The 14,983-nt window shown below is 55.6% G+C and overlaps 1 long non-coding RNA gene across 1 annotated transcript in view; it reads left to right on the forward strand.

The window, feature by feature from the left end:
• The window catches only part of LOC140396760 (uncharacterized), a 231,863-nt gene that overhangs the window by 71,932 nt on the left and 144,948 nt on the right, over positions 1-14,983 (forward strand). The window contains exon 3 of the long non-coding RNA XR_011936626.1: positions 10,358-10,511. This is a non-coding gene — a long non-coding RNA (uncharacterized lncRNA). The remainder of the gene's footprint in view (positions 1-10,357; positions 10,512-14,983) is intronic.

A 14,983-nucleotide genomic window follows, 5' to 3' on the forward strand; every position in this document is an offset into this window, starting at 1 on the left:
ACTCTCACTCCCCTCACTGTCTCCCACTCTCACTTCCCTCACTATCTCCCACTCTCCCTCCCCTCACTCTCTCCCACTCTCACTCACCTCACTGTCTCACACTCTCACTCACTCACTGTCTCTCACTCTCACTCCCCTCACTGTCTCCCACTCTCACTCCCCTCACTGTCTCCCACTCTCACTCCCCTCACTGTCTCCCACTCTCACTCCCCTCACGCTCTCCCACTCTCAATCCCCTCACTGTCTCACACTCTCACTCACTCACTGTCTCTCACTCTCACTCCCCTCACTGTCTACAGCTCACTCCCCTCACTGTCTCCCACTCCCACTCCCCTCACTGTCTCCCACTGTAACTCCCCTCACTGTCTCCCACTCTCTCACCCCTCACTGTCTCCCACTCCCACTCCCCTCACTGTCTCCCACTGTAACTCCCCTCACTGTCTCCCACTCTCTCACCCCTCACTGTCTCCCACTCTCACTCACCTCACTGTCTCCCAGTCTCACTCCCCTCACTGTCTCCCTCTCTCACTCCCCTCACTGTCTCCCACTCTCACTCCCCTCACTGTCTCCCACTCTCACTCACCTCACTGTCTCCCAGTCTCACTCCCCTCACTGTCTCCCTCTCTCACTCACCTCACTGTCTCCCAGTCTCACTCCCCTCACTGTCTCCCTCCCTCACTCCCCTCACTGTCTCCCACTGTCACTCCCCTCTCTGTCTCCCACTCTCACTCCCCTCACTGTCTCCCACTCTCACTCCCCTCACTGTCTCTCGCTCTCACTACCCTCACTGTCTCCCACTCTCACGCTCCTCACTGTCTCCCACTCTCACTACCCTCACTTTCTCCCACTCTCACTCACCTCACTGTCTCCCACTCTCACTCCCCTCACTGTCTCCCACTCTCGATCCCCTCACTGTCTCCCACTCTTACTCCCCTCACTGTCTCACACTCTCACACCCCTCACTGTCTCCCAGTCTCACTGTCTCCCAGTCTCACTCACCTCACTGTCTCCCACTCTCACTCCCCTCACTGTCTCCCACTCTCACTCCCCTCACTGTCTCCCACTCACACTCCCCTCACTGTCTCCCACTCTCACTCACCTCACTGTCTCCCACTCTCACTCCCCTCACTGTCTCCCACTCTCACTCCCCTCACTGTCTCCCACTCTCACTCCCCTCACTGTCTCCCACTCTCACTCCCCTCACTGTCTGCACTCTCACTCCCCTCACTGTCTCCCTCTCTCACTCCCCTCACTGTCTCCCACTCTCACTCCCCTCACTGTCTCCCACTCTCAATCCCCTCACTGTCTCCCACTCTCACTCCCCTCAATGTCTCCCACTCTCACTCCCCTCACTGTCTCCCACTCTCACTCCCCTAACTGTCTGCACTCTCACTCCCCTCACTGTCTCCCACTCTCACTCCCCGCACTGTCTCCCACTCTCACTCCCCTCACTGTCTCCCACTCTCAATCCCCTCACTGTCTCCAACTCTCACTCCCCTCACTGTCTCACACTCTCACTCCCCTCACTGTCTCCCACTCTCACTCCCCTCACTGTCTCCCACTCACACTCCCCTCACTGTCTCCCACTTTCACTCCCCTCACTGTCTCCCAATCTCATTCCCCTCACTGTCTCCCACTCTCACTCCCCTCACTGTCTCCCACTCTCAAACCCCTCACTGTCTCCCACTCTCACTCCCCTCACTGTCTCCCACTCTCACTCCCCTCACTGTCTCCCACTCTCACTCCCCTCACTGTCTCCCACTCACACTCCCCTCACTGTCTCCCACTCTCACTCCCCTCACTGTCTCCCACTCTCACTCCCCTCACTGTCTCCCACTCTCACTCCCCTCACTGTCTCCCACTCTCACTCCCCTCACTGTCCCCCACTCTCACTCTCCTCACTGTCTCCCAGTCTCAATCCCCTCACTGTCCCCACTCTCACTCCCCACACTGTCTCTCACTCTCACTTCCTTCACTTTCTCCCACTCTCACTCATCTCACTCTCTCCCACTCTCAATTCCCTCACTGTCTCCCACTCTCACTCCCCTCACTGTCTCCCACTCTCACTCCCCTCATTGTCTGCACTCTCTCTCCCCTCGCTGTCTCCCACTCTCACTCCCCTCACTGTCTCCCACTCTCACTCCCCTCACTGTCTCCCACTCTCACTCCCCTCACTGTCTCCCACTCTCACTCCCCTCACTGTCTGCACTCTCACTCCCCTCACTGTCTCCCACTCTCACTCCCCTCACTGTCTCCCACTCTCACTCCCCTCACTGTCTCCCACTCTCACTCCCCTCACTGTCTCCCACTCTCACTCCCCTCACTGTCTCCCACTCTCAATCCCCTCACTGTCTCCCACTCTCACTCCCCTCACTGTCTCCCACTCACACTCCCCTCACTGTCTCCTACTTTCACTCCCCTCACTGTCTCCCACTCTCATTCCCCTCACTGTCTCCCACTCTCACTCCCCTCACTGTCTCCCACTCTCACACCCCTCACTGTCTCCCACTCTCTGGGCCCTCACTGTCTCCCACTCTCACTCCCCTCACTGTCCCCCACTCTCACTCCCCTCACTGTCTCCCACTCTCACTCCCCTCACTGTCTCCCACTCTCACTCCCATCACTGTCTCCCACTCTCACATCCCTCACTGTCTCCCACTCTCACTCACCTCACTGTCTCCCACCCTCAGTCCCCTCACTGTCTCCCACTCTCACTCCCCTCACTGTCTCCCACTCTCACCCCCCACACTGTCTCCCACTCTCACTCCCCTCACTGTCTCCCAGTCTCACTCCCCTCACTGTCACCCACTCTCACACCCCTCACTGTCTCCCACTTTCACTCCCCTCACTGTCTCCCACTCTCACTCCCCTCACTGTCTCCCACTCTCACTCCCCTCACTGTCTCCCACTCTCAGTCCCCTCACTGTCTCCCACTCTCACTCCCCTCACTGTCTCCCACTCTCACTCCCCTCACTGTCTCCCACTCTCACTCCCCTCACTGTCTCTCACTCTCACTACCCTCACTGTCTCCCACTCTCACTACCCTCACTGTCTCCCACTCTCACCCTCCTCACTGTCTCCCACTCTCACTCCCCTCACTGTCTCCCACTCTCACTCCCCTCACTGTCTCCCACTCTCGCACCCCTCACTGTCTCCCACTCTCACTCCCCTCACTGTCTCACACTCTCCCACCCCTCACTGTCTCTCACTCTCACTACCCTCACTGTCTCCCACTCTCACCCTCCTCACTGTCTCCCACTCTCACTCCCCTCACTGTCTCCCACTCTCACTTCCCTCACTATCTCCCACTCTCCCTCCCCTCACTCTCTCCCACTCTCACTCACCTCACTGTCTCACACTCTCACTCACTCACTGTCTCTCACTCTCACTCCCCTCACTGTCTCCCACTCTCACTCCCCTCACTGTCTCCCACTCTCACTCCCCTCACTGTCTCCCACTCTCACTCCCCTCACGCTCTCCCACTCTCAATCCCCTCACTGTCTCACACTCTCACTCACTCACTGTCTCTCACTCTCACTCCCCTCACTGTCTACAGCTCACTCCCCTCACTGTCTCCCACTCCCACTCCCCTCACTGTCTCCCACTGTAACTCCCCTCACTGTCTCCCACTCTCTCACCCCTCACTGTCTCCCACTCCCACTCCCCTCACTGTCTCCCACTGTAACTCCCCTCACTGTCTCCCACTCTCTCACCCCTCACTGTCTCCCACTCTCACTCACCTCACTGTCTCCCAGTCTCACTCCCCTCACTGTCTCCCTCTCTCACTCCCCTCACTGTCTCCCACTCTCACTCCCCTCACTGTCTCCCACTCTCACTCACCTCACTGTCTCCCAGTCTCACTCCCCTCACTGTCTCCCTCTCTCACTCACCTCACTGTCTCCCAGTCTCACTCCCCTCACTGTCTCCCTCCCTCACTCCCCTCACTGTCTCCCACTGTCACTCCCCTCTCTGTCTCCCACTCTCACTCCCCTCACTGTCTCCCACTCTCACTCCCCTCACTGTCTCTCGCTCTCACTACCCTCACTGTCTCCCACTCTCACGCTCCTCACTGTCTCCCACTCTCACTACCCTCACTTTCTCCCACTCTCACTCACCTCACTGTCTCCCACTCTCACTCCCCTCACTGTCTCCCACTCTCGATCCCCTCACTGTCTCCCACTCTTACTCCCCTCACTGTCTCACACTCTCACACCCCTCACTGTCTCCCAGTCTCACTGTCTCCCAGTCTCACTCACCTCACTGTCTCCCACTCTCACTCCCCTCACTGTCTCCCACTCTCACTCCCCTCACTGTCTCCCACTCACACTCCCCTCACTGTCTCCCACTCTCACTCACCTCACTGTCTCCCACTCTCACTCCCCTCACTGTCTCCCACTCTCACTCCCCTCACTGTCTCCCACTCTCACTCCCCTCACTGTCTCCCACTCTCACTCCCCTCACTGTCTGCACTCTCACTCCCCTCACTGTCTCCCTCTCTCACTCCCCTCACTGTCTCCCACTCTCACTCCCCTCACTGTCTCCCACTCTCAATCCCCTCACTGTCTCCCACTCTCACTCCCCTCAATGTCTCCCACTCTCACTCCCCTCACTGTCTCCCACTCTCACTCCCCTAACTGTCTGCACTCTCACTCCCCTCACTGTCTCCCACTCTCACTCCCCGCACTGTCTCCCACTCTCACTCCCCTCACTGTCTCCCACTCTCAATCCCCTCACTGTCTCCAACTCTCACTCCCCTCACTGTCTCACACTCTCACTCCCCTCACTGTCTCCCACTCTCACTCCCCTCACTGTCTCCCACTCACACTCCCCTCACTGTCTCCCACTTTCACTCCCCTCACTGTCTCCCAATCTCATTCCCCTCACTGTCTCCCACTCTCACTCCCCTCACTGTCTCCCACTCTCAAACCCCTCACTGTCTCCCACTCTCACTCCCCTCACTGTCTCCCACTCTCACTCCCCTCACTGTCTCCCACTCTCACTCCCCTCACTGTCTCCCACTCACACTCCCCTCACTGTCTCCCACTCTCACTCCCCTCACTGTCTCCCACTCTCACTCCCCTCACTGTCTCCCACTCTCACTCCCCTCACTGTCTCCCACTCTCACTCCCCTCACTGTCCCCCACTCTCACTCTCCTCACTGTCTCCCAGTCTCAATCCCCTCACTGTCCCCACTCTCACTCCCCACACTGTCTCTCACTCTCACTTCCTTCACTTTCTCCCACTCTCACTCATCTCACTCTCTCCCACTCTCAATTCCCTCACTGTCTCCCACTCTCACTCCCCTCACTGTCTCCCACTCTCACTCCCCTCATTGTCTGCACTCTCTCTCCCCTCGCTGTCTCCCACTCTCACTCCCCTCACTGTCTCCCACTCTCACTCCCCTCACTGTCTCCCACTCTCACTCCCCTCACTGTCTCCCACTCTCACTCCCCTCACTGTCTGCACTCTCACTCCCCTCACTGTCTCCCACTCTCACTCCCCTCACTGTCTCCCACTCTCACTCCCCTCACTGTCTCCCACTCTCACTCCCCTCACTGTCTCCCACTCTCACTCCCCTCACTGTCTCCCACTCTCAATCCCCTCACTGTCTCCCACTCTCACTCCCCTCACTGTCTCCCACTCACACTCCCCTCACTGTCTCCTACTTTCACTCCCCTCACTGTCTCCCACTCTCATTCCCCTCACTGTCTCCCACTCTCACTCCCCTCACTGTCTCCCACTCTCACACCCCTCACTGTCTCCCACTCTCTGGGCCCTCACTGTCTCCCACTCTCACTCCCCTCACTGTCCCCCACTCTCACTCCCCTCACTGTCTCCCACTCTCACTCCCCTCACTGTCTCCCACTCTCACTCCCATCACTGTCTCCCACTCTCACATCCCTCACTGTCTCCCACTCTCACTCACCTCACTGTCTCCCACCCTCAGTCCCCTCACTGTCTCCCACTCTCACTCCCCTCACTGTCTCCCACTCTCACCCCCCACACTGTCTCCCACTCTCACTCCCCTCACTGTCTCCCAGTCTCACTCCCCTCACTGTCACCCACTCTCACACCCCTCACTGTCTCCCACTTTCACTCCCCTCACTGTCTCCCACTCTCACTCCCCTCACTGTCTCCCACTCTCACTCCCCTCACTGTCTCCCACTCTAACAACCCTCACAGCCTTCCTCTCTAACATCCCTCACTGTCTCCCACTCTCATTCGCCTCTCTGTATCCCACATTCACACGCCTCACTCTCTCCCTCTCTCACGCCCCTCACTGTCTCTCAATCCCACTCTCCTCACTGTCTCCTTCTCTCATTCCCCTCACTGGCTCCCACTCTCACAACCCACAACCTCTCCCGCTCTCACTCCCCTCACTGTCTCCTACCTTAATATCCCTCACACTCACCCACTCTCACACCCCTCACTATCTACCACGCTCACACACCTCATTGTGTCCCACTCTAAATCGCCTCTCGGTCTCCCACTCTCACTCCCCTCACTGTCTTCCACTCTCACACACCTCACTGTCTCCCATTCTCACACCCCTCACTGTCACACACTCTCACACCCCTCACTGCCTGCACTCGCACTCCCCTCACTGTCTCCCACTCTCACTCCCCTCACTGTCACCCAGTCTCACACCTCTCACTGTCTGAACTCTCACTCCCCTCACTGTCCCCCACTCTCACACCCCTCACTGCCTACCACTCTAACTCCCCTCACTGTCTCCCACTTTAAATCCCCTCATTGTCTGCCACTCTCACTCCCATCACTGTCTCCGACTATCATACACCTCACTCTCAACTCTCACTCCCCTCACTGTCTCCGACTCTCGCTCCCCTCACTGTCTCCCACTCTTACTCCCCTCACTGTCTCCCACTTTCACTCCCCTCACTGTCTCCCACTCTCACTCCCCTCACTGTCTCCCGCGCTCACTCCCCTCACTGCCTCCCACTCTCATCTCCCTCACTGTCTCCCACTCTCCCTCCCCTCACTGTCTCCCACTCTCACTCCCCTAACTGTCTCCCACTCTCACTCCTCTCACTGTCACCCACTCTCACTCCCCTCACTGTCTCGCACTCTCACTCCCCTCACTGTCTCCCACTCTTACACACATCACTGTCTCCCACTCTCACTCCCCTCACTGTCTCCGACTCTTGCTCCCCTCACTGTCTCCCTCTCTCACTCCCCTCACTGTCTCCCACTTTCACTCCCCTCACTGTCTCCCACTCTCATTCCCCTCACTGTCTCCCACTCTCACACCCCTCACTGTCTCTCCCTCTCGCTCCCCTCACTGTCTCCCACTCTCACTCCCCTCACTGTCACCCACTCTCACAACCCTCACTGTCACCCACTCACACACCCCTCACTGTCTCTCCCTCTCACTCCCCTCAGTGTCTCCCCCTCTCACACCCATCACTGTCTCCCACTCTCACTCCCCTCACTGTCTCCCACTCTCACTCCCCTCACTGTCTCCCACTCTCACTCCCCTCACTGTCTACCACTCTCACTCCCCTCACAGTCTCTCACTCTCACACGCCTCAAAATCTTCAATTCTGATACCCCTCACTCTGTCCCATTCTCACACCACGTTTTGTCTCCCTTTCACACACCTCATTCTTTCCCAACATCACACATTTTACTGTCCCCGTCTTTCATTCCCTCACTGTATCCCACCCTCACTCCTCACTGTGTCCCTCGCTCACAACCCTCACTGTCTCCCACTCAAACGTCTCTGTTACCTACTCTCACAGCCCTCATTATCTTCCACTCTCACACCCCTCACTGACTCCCACTCTAAAACACCTCACTCTCTCTCACTCTCATGCACCTCACTGTCTCCCACTCTAAAAACCTTCACAGTCTTCCTCTCTAACATCCCTCACTGCCTCCCACTCTCACTCCCCTCACTGTCTCCCACTCTCACTCCCCTCACTGTCTCCCACTCTCACTCCCCTCACTCTCTCCCACTCTCACACCCCTCACTGTCTCCCAATCTCACTCACTCACTGTCTCTCACTCTCACTCCCCTCACTGTCTCCCACTCTCACTCCCCTCACTGTCTCCCACTCTCACTCCCCTCACTGTCTCCCACTCTCACTCCCCTCACTATTTCCCACTCTCAATCACCTCACGGTCTCACACTCTCACTCACTCACTGTCTCTCACTCTCACTCCCCTCACTGTCTCCCACTCTCACTCCCCTCACTGTCTCCCAGTCCCGCTCCCCTCACTGTCTCCCACTCTAACTCCCCTCACTGTCTCCCACTCTCTCACCCCTGACTGTCTCCCACGCTCACTCACCTCACTGTCTCCCAGTCTCACTCCCCTCACTGTCTCCCACTCTCACTCCCCTCACTGTCTCCCACTCTCACTCCCCTCACTGTCTCCAACTCTCACTCCCCTCACTGTCTCCCACTCTCACTCCCCTCACTGTCTCCCACTCTCACACCCCTCACAGTCACCCACTCTCACTCCCCTCACTGTCTCACACTCTCACTCCCCTCACTGTCTTCCACTCTCACACCCCTCACTGTCTCCCACTCTCACTCCCCTCACTGTCTCCCACTCTCACTCCCCTCATTGTCTACCACTCGCACACCCCTCACAGTCACCCACTCTCACTCCCCTCACTGTCTCCCACTCTCACTCCCCTCACTGTCTCCCACTCTCACACCCCTCACTGTCTCCCACTCTCACTCCCCTCACTGTCTCCCACTCTCACTCCCCTCATTGTCTACCACTCTCACACCCCTCACTGACTCCCACTCTAAAACACATCACTCTCTCCCACTCTCACGCACCTCACTGTCTCTCACTCTAACAACCCTCACAGTCTTCCTCTCTAACATCCCTCACTGTCTCCCACTCTCATTCGCCTCACTGTATCCCACACTCACACCCCTCACTCTCTCCCTCTCTCACGCCCCTCACTGTCTCTCAATCCCACTCTCCTCATTGTCTCCTTCTCTCATTCCCCTCACTGGCTCCCACTCTCACAACCCACACCCTCTCCCGCTCTCACTCCCCTCACTGCCTCCTACCTTAATACCCCTCACTCTCACCCACTCTCACACCCCTCACTATCTACCACGCTCACACACCTCATTCTGTTCCACTCCCATTCGCCTCTCGGTCTCCCACTCTCACTCCCCTCACTGTCTCCCACTCTCACACACCTCACTGTCTCCCATTCTCACACCCCTCACTGTCACACACTCTCACACCCCTCACTGCCTGCACTCGCACTCCCCTCACTGTCTCCCACTCTCACTCCCCTCACTGTCACCCAGCCTCACACCCCTCACTGTCTGAACTCTCACTCCCCTCACTGTCCCCCACTCTCACACCCCTCACTGCCTTCCACTCTAACTCCCCTCACTGTCTCCCACTCTAACTCCCCTCATTGTCTGCCACTCTCACTCCCATCACTGTCTCCCACTATCATACACCTCACTCTCAACTCTCACTCCCCTCACTGCCTTCCACTCTAACTCCCCTCACCGTCTCCCACTCTTACTCACCTCACCCTCAACTCTCACTTTCCTCACTGCCTTCCACTCTCAGCCCCCTCACTGCCTCCAACTCTCACAACCCACACTCTCTCAAAACCTAACTCCCAATCTCACACGCATTAGTAAGGAGATTGTGTAAACGGCTGAGATACAGACAGAGATCGGGATTGAGAGATTTCAGTGAGCAGGCTGGAAAAGCAGAATGCTCAACTCGGTTATGGTTGTCGGTGAATGTTGAAATATTTGTATTTTTATCATACAAGTGTATTAATTGTATTCAAGCATCCCGACCCTTGTGCCTGTCTCCCTGATTGTACTAAACTATACGTTTTGTAAAGTACGCCCTTGTATTACGAAAAGCTTTATTTTAACTCTCCGAGGTCTCTCCCCTGCGGTTACACTGAGCGACGCTGTCTTGCAACATCTGTTGTTTATGACGCTTTCCCATTCCCTGGACACAAGTCAATCTCTCCCTGTCAGGCGGAATGAGTAACATTCGCAAACTATTGTGCTTTTCAAAGTCAGTTTTGCTGATATTTGCTGACTTAATAGTTTAAAAGAAAAGCACAGAACAAAATACGAATCTTTGTCCTCACAGACAGACCGGATAACATTTGCAGCCCGTTGTGCTTTTCAGATGTTAGTTTTGCAGATTCTTTGCTGAACTAATAGTTTTAAAGGAACCCCGAAACTGTCGGAGTAATGATTTTTTCGCTGTTTCTATGCTTTAAACGCATTTTAGAAGTGCTAATTGTATTTAAAATGTAACAACTTTTTAAAAGTTTTCTATACCATTTAAATATTGCTAGATATTTAAATATATTTTTCTGCTCAAGATCTGAATGCCAGTTTAAGGGGCGTGTCTGTAACTCCCTTTGTCAATCGGGGCGGATCCTCACCTGGTTCACACTGAAACTCCAAGCTGCCTGTTTCCCAGGACAACACTGCTGCAGGGTGAAGGAGATGGATCAGCTGCAGCCTGCCGGACAGGTAAACCTGGGTGTTTGATTTGGCGCAGGCAGCGGGTTAGAGAACTGAACTAAATCAGTCCGTAAACTGTTGGAGTGTTTGAACTTTTGAAATGAGCTCTGGCGGCTGAGAGTCAGCGCACAGATTGGGATTGAGAGAAGTCAGTGGGATTGAGAGAATTCAGTGGGATTGAGAGAATTCAGTGTCCAGACTCGAAAGGCAGGATGGTCAACTCGATTGTTGTTGCAGGTGAATGTTTCAATAGTTGCTGATTTTCTCTCTATGAATGTAATAACTGTCTTTGAGGCTCGCTGCCGTTGAGCCTGTTTCTAGAATTATGCTGTATTTTACATTTTGTCAAGGCGGCTCTTGTATTGTGAAAAGCTGTCTGTGTCCTGCGGGGACACTGAGTGACGCTCACTTCCAACAGCTGCTGTTTATGACGCTTTCCAATTCCCTGGAGAGCAGCCAATCGCTGGCCTCTCAGACAGAACGGAAAATACACCTGCTCCATTGTGTTTTTTCCGAATTCTGTCTTGACCACCCTTTGCTGAATTAGGAGTTTTAAAAATACTTTGATCCTACAGGAGGAAAGTAAGCCAGATTTGTAAACCAATTCATGAATCTCCAAAACGCTATTAGTGAAGTGTCCAACATCCTGCTGGAGAAAAGAGATGAAATAAAATTGTTCCAAACAGGCACCACAGTGAGCCAGGTTCAAATGTATAAAGAGAAATCGCTCGGGTTTCCAGAACAACTTGGTTGTCACTCAATTGTTGTTGCTGCCCGAAGGCGGGATGCAACGCACTGCCTTCTCCAATCACTCACACTGCAGAATGGTTTCAACCCAAGCAAGATTTATTCTGCTGCTTTCCTGATGTTCCATTATTGTGTGTGTGTGTTTTGTGGACGTTTGTGTGTGCTAATGGAGTCGTGTGTGTGTTAATGGATGTGTCTGTCCGTTAATGGATGCGTGTGTCACTGGATGTGTATGTGTCACTGGAGGTGTGTGTGTTAATGGGTGTGTGTGCGTGTCACTGGATGTCTGTGTGTGTTTCTGTGTGTGTGTTAATGGATGTGTGTGTCACTGGATGTTTGTGCGTGTCACTGGATGTGTGTGTGTTAATGGATGTGTGTGCGTGTCACTGGATGCCTGTGAGTGTGTACATGTGTGTGTCTTAATGGATGTATGTGCGTGTTAATGGATGTATGTGTGCTAATGGATGTGAGTGTCACTGGATCAGTGTGTGTGTTAATGGATGTGTGTGTCACTGGAAGAGTGTGTGGGTTAATGGAAGTGTGTGTTGTCTCCTCCACTCACTACTTCACTCTCTCTCACTCTCACTCCCCTCACTGTCTTCCACTGTCACACCCCTCACTGTCTCACACTTTCACTCCCCTCACTGTCTCCTACTCTCACTCCCCTCACTGTCTCCCACTCTCACTCCCCTCACTGTCACCCACTCTCACTCCCCTCACTGTCTCCCATTCTAACGCCCCTCACTGTGCCCCACTCTCACACCACTCACTGTCTCAAACTCTCACTCCCCTCACTGTCTCCCACTCTCACTGTGCCCCACTCTCACTCCTCTAACTATCTCCCACTCTCACACCCCTCACTGTCTCCCACTCTCACACCCCTCACTGTCTCCTACTCTCACTCCCCTCACTGTCTCCCACTCGCACTCCCCTCACTGTCTCCCACTCTCACTCCCCTCACTGTCACACACTCTCACTCCCCTCACTGTCTCCTACTCTCACTCGCCACACTGTGCCCCACTCTCACACCACTCACTGTCTCCCACTCTCACTCCCCTCACTGACTCCCACTCTCACTCCCCTCACTGTCTCCAACTCTCACTCCCCTCACTGTCTCCCACTCTCACTCCCCTCACTGTGCCCCACTCTCACACTACTCACTGTCTCCCACTCTCACTCCCCTCACTGTCTCCCACTCTCACTCGCCTCACTTTCTCAAACTCTCAGAAACCTCACTATCTCCCACTCTAACACCCCTCACGGTCCCCAACTCTCATTCACCTCACTGTATCCCACTCTCACAACCCACACCCTCTCCCACTCTCACTCCACTCACTGTCACCTACCTTAATACCCCTCACTGTCACACAATCTCCCACACCTCACTGTCTCCCAGTCTCACTCCCTCACTATTTCCCACTCTTACACCCCTCACTGTCTCACACTCTCACCCACACACTGTCTCCCACTCTCGCACACCTCATTGTCTCCCACTCACTCTCCCCTCACTGTCTCCCACTCTCACTCCCCTCACTGTCTCCCACTCTCACTCCCCTCACTCTCTCCCACTCTCACTCCCCTCACTGTCTCACACTCTCACTCACTCACTGTCTCTCACTCTCACTCCCCTCACAGTCTCCCACTCTCACTCCCCTCACTGTCTCCCACTCTCACTCCCCTCACTGTCTCCCACTCTCACTCCCCTCACTCTCTCCCACTCTCACTCCCCTCACTGTCTCACACTCTCACTCACTCACTGTCTCTCACTCTCACGCCCCTCACTGTCTCCCACTCTCACTCCCCTCACTGTCTCCCTCTCCCACTTCCCTCACTGTCTCCCATTCTCACTCCCCACACTGTCTCCCACTCTCACTCCCCTCACTCTCTCCCACTCCCGCTCCCCTCACTGTCGCCCTCTCTCACTCCCCTCACTGTCACCCACTCCTACTACCCTCACTGTCTCCCACTCTCACTCCCCTCATTGTCTCCCACTCTCACTCCCCTCACTGTCCCCCACTCTCACTCCACTCACTGTCTCCCACTCTCACTCCCCTCACTGTCTCCCACTCTCACTCCGCTCACTGTCACCCACTCTCACACCCCGCACTGTCTTCCACTCTCACTCCCCTCACTGTCTCCCACTCTCACTCCCCTCACTGCCTCCAACTCTCACTCCCCTCACTGTCTCCCACTCTCACCCACCTCACTGTCTCCCACTATCTCTCCCCTCACTGTCTCCAACTCTCACTCCCCTCACTGTCTCCCACTCTCACTCCCCTCACTGTCTCAAACTATCACTCCCCTCACTGTCTCCTACTCTCACTCCCCTCACTGCCTCCCACTCTCACTCCCCTCACTGTGCCCCACTCTCACACCACTCACTGTCTCCCACTCTCACTCCACTCACTGTCTCCCCCTCTCACTCCCCTCACTGTCTCCCACTCTCTCACCCCTCACTGTCTCCTCTTTCATTCCCGTTACTGTCTCCCACTCTCACTCACCTCAAAATCTCCCACTCTAACTCCCCTCACTGTCTTCCACACTCTCTCCCCTCACTGTCTCCCACTCTCACTCCCCTCACTGTCTCCCACTCTCACTCCCCTCACTATCTCCCACTCTCACCCCCCTCACTGTTTCCCAACTCTCACTCACCTCACTGTCTCACACTCTCACACCCCTCACTGTCTCCCATTCTCACTCACCTCACTGTCTCCCAGTCTCACTCCCCTCACTGTCTCCCACTCTCACTCCCCTCACTGTCTCCCACTCTCACTCCCCTCACTGTCTACCACCCTCACTCCCCTCACTGTCTTCCACTCTCACTCCCCTAACTGTCCCCCACTCTCACTCCCCTCACTGTCTCCCACTCTCACTCCCTTCACTGTCTCCCACTCTCACTCCCCTCACTGTCTCCCACTCTCACTCCCCTCACTGTCTCCCACTCTCACTCCCCTCACTGTCTCCCACTCTCACTCCCCTCACTGACACCCACTCTCACTCCCCTCACTGTCTCCCACTCTCACTCCCCTCACTGTCTCCCACTCTCACTGCCCTCACTGTCTCCCACTCTCACTCCTCTCACTGTCTCCCACTCTCAGTCCCCTCACTGTCTCCCACTCTCAGTCCCCTCACTGACTCCCACTCACACTCCACTCACTTTCACCCACTCTCACCCCTCACTGTCTCCCACTCTCACTCCCCTCACTGTCTCCCACACTCACCCCCCTCACTGTCTCCCACTATCACTCCCCTCACTGTCTCCCTCTCTCACTCCCCTCACTGTCTCCCACTCTCACTCCCCTCACTGTCTCCCACTCTCTCACCCCTCACTGTCTCCTCTTTCATTCCCGTTACTGTCTCCCACTCTCACTCACCTCAAAATCTCCCACTCTAACTCCCCTCACTGTCTTCCACACTCTCTCCCCTCACTGTCTCCCACTCTCACTCCCCTCACTGTCTACCACTCTCACTCCCCTCACTATCTCCCACTCTCACCCCCTCACTGTCTCCCAACTCTCACTCCCCTCACTGTCTCCCACTCTCACTCCCCTCACTGTCTCCCACTCTCACTCCCCTTACTGTCTCCCACTCTCAATCCGCTCACTGTCTCCCACTCTCACACCCCTCACTGTCTCCCACTCACACTCCCTTCACTGTCTCTCACTCTCACTCCCCTCACTGTCTCCCACTCTCACACCCCTCACTGTCTCCCACTCTCACTCCCCTCACTGTCT

Source organism: Scyliorhinus torazame, chromosome 20, assembly GCF_047496885.1.
Source record: "Scyliorhinus torazame isolate Kashiwa2021f chromosome 20, sScyTor2.1, whole genome shotgun sequence".
Classification (NCBI taxonomy): Eukaryota; Metazoa; Chordata; class Chondrichthyes; order Carcharhiniformes; family Scyliorhinidae; genus Scyliorhinus; species Scyliorhinus torazame.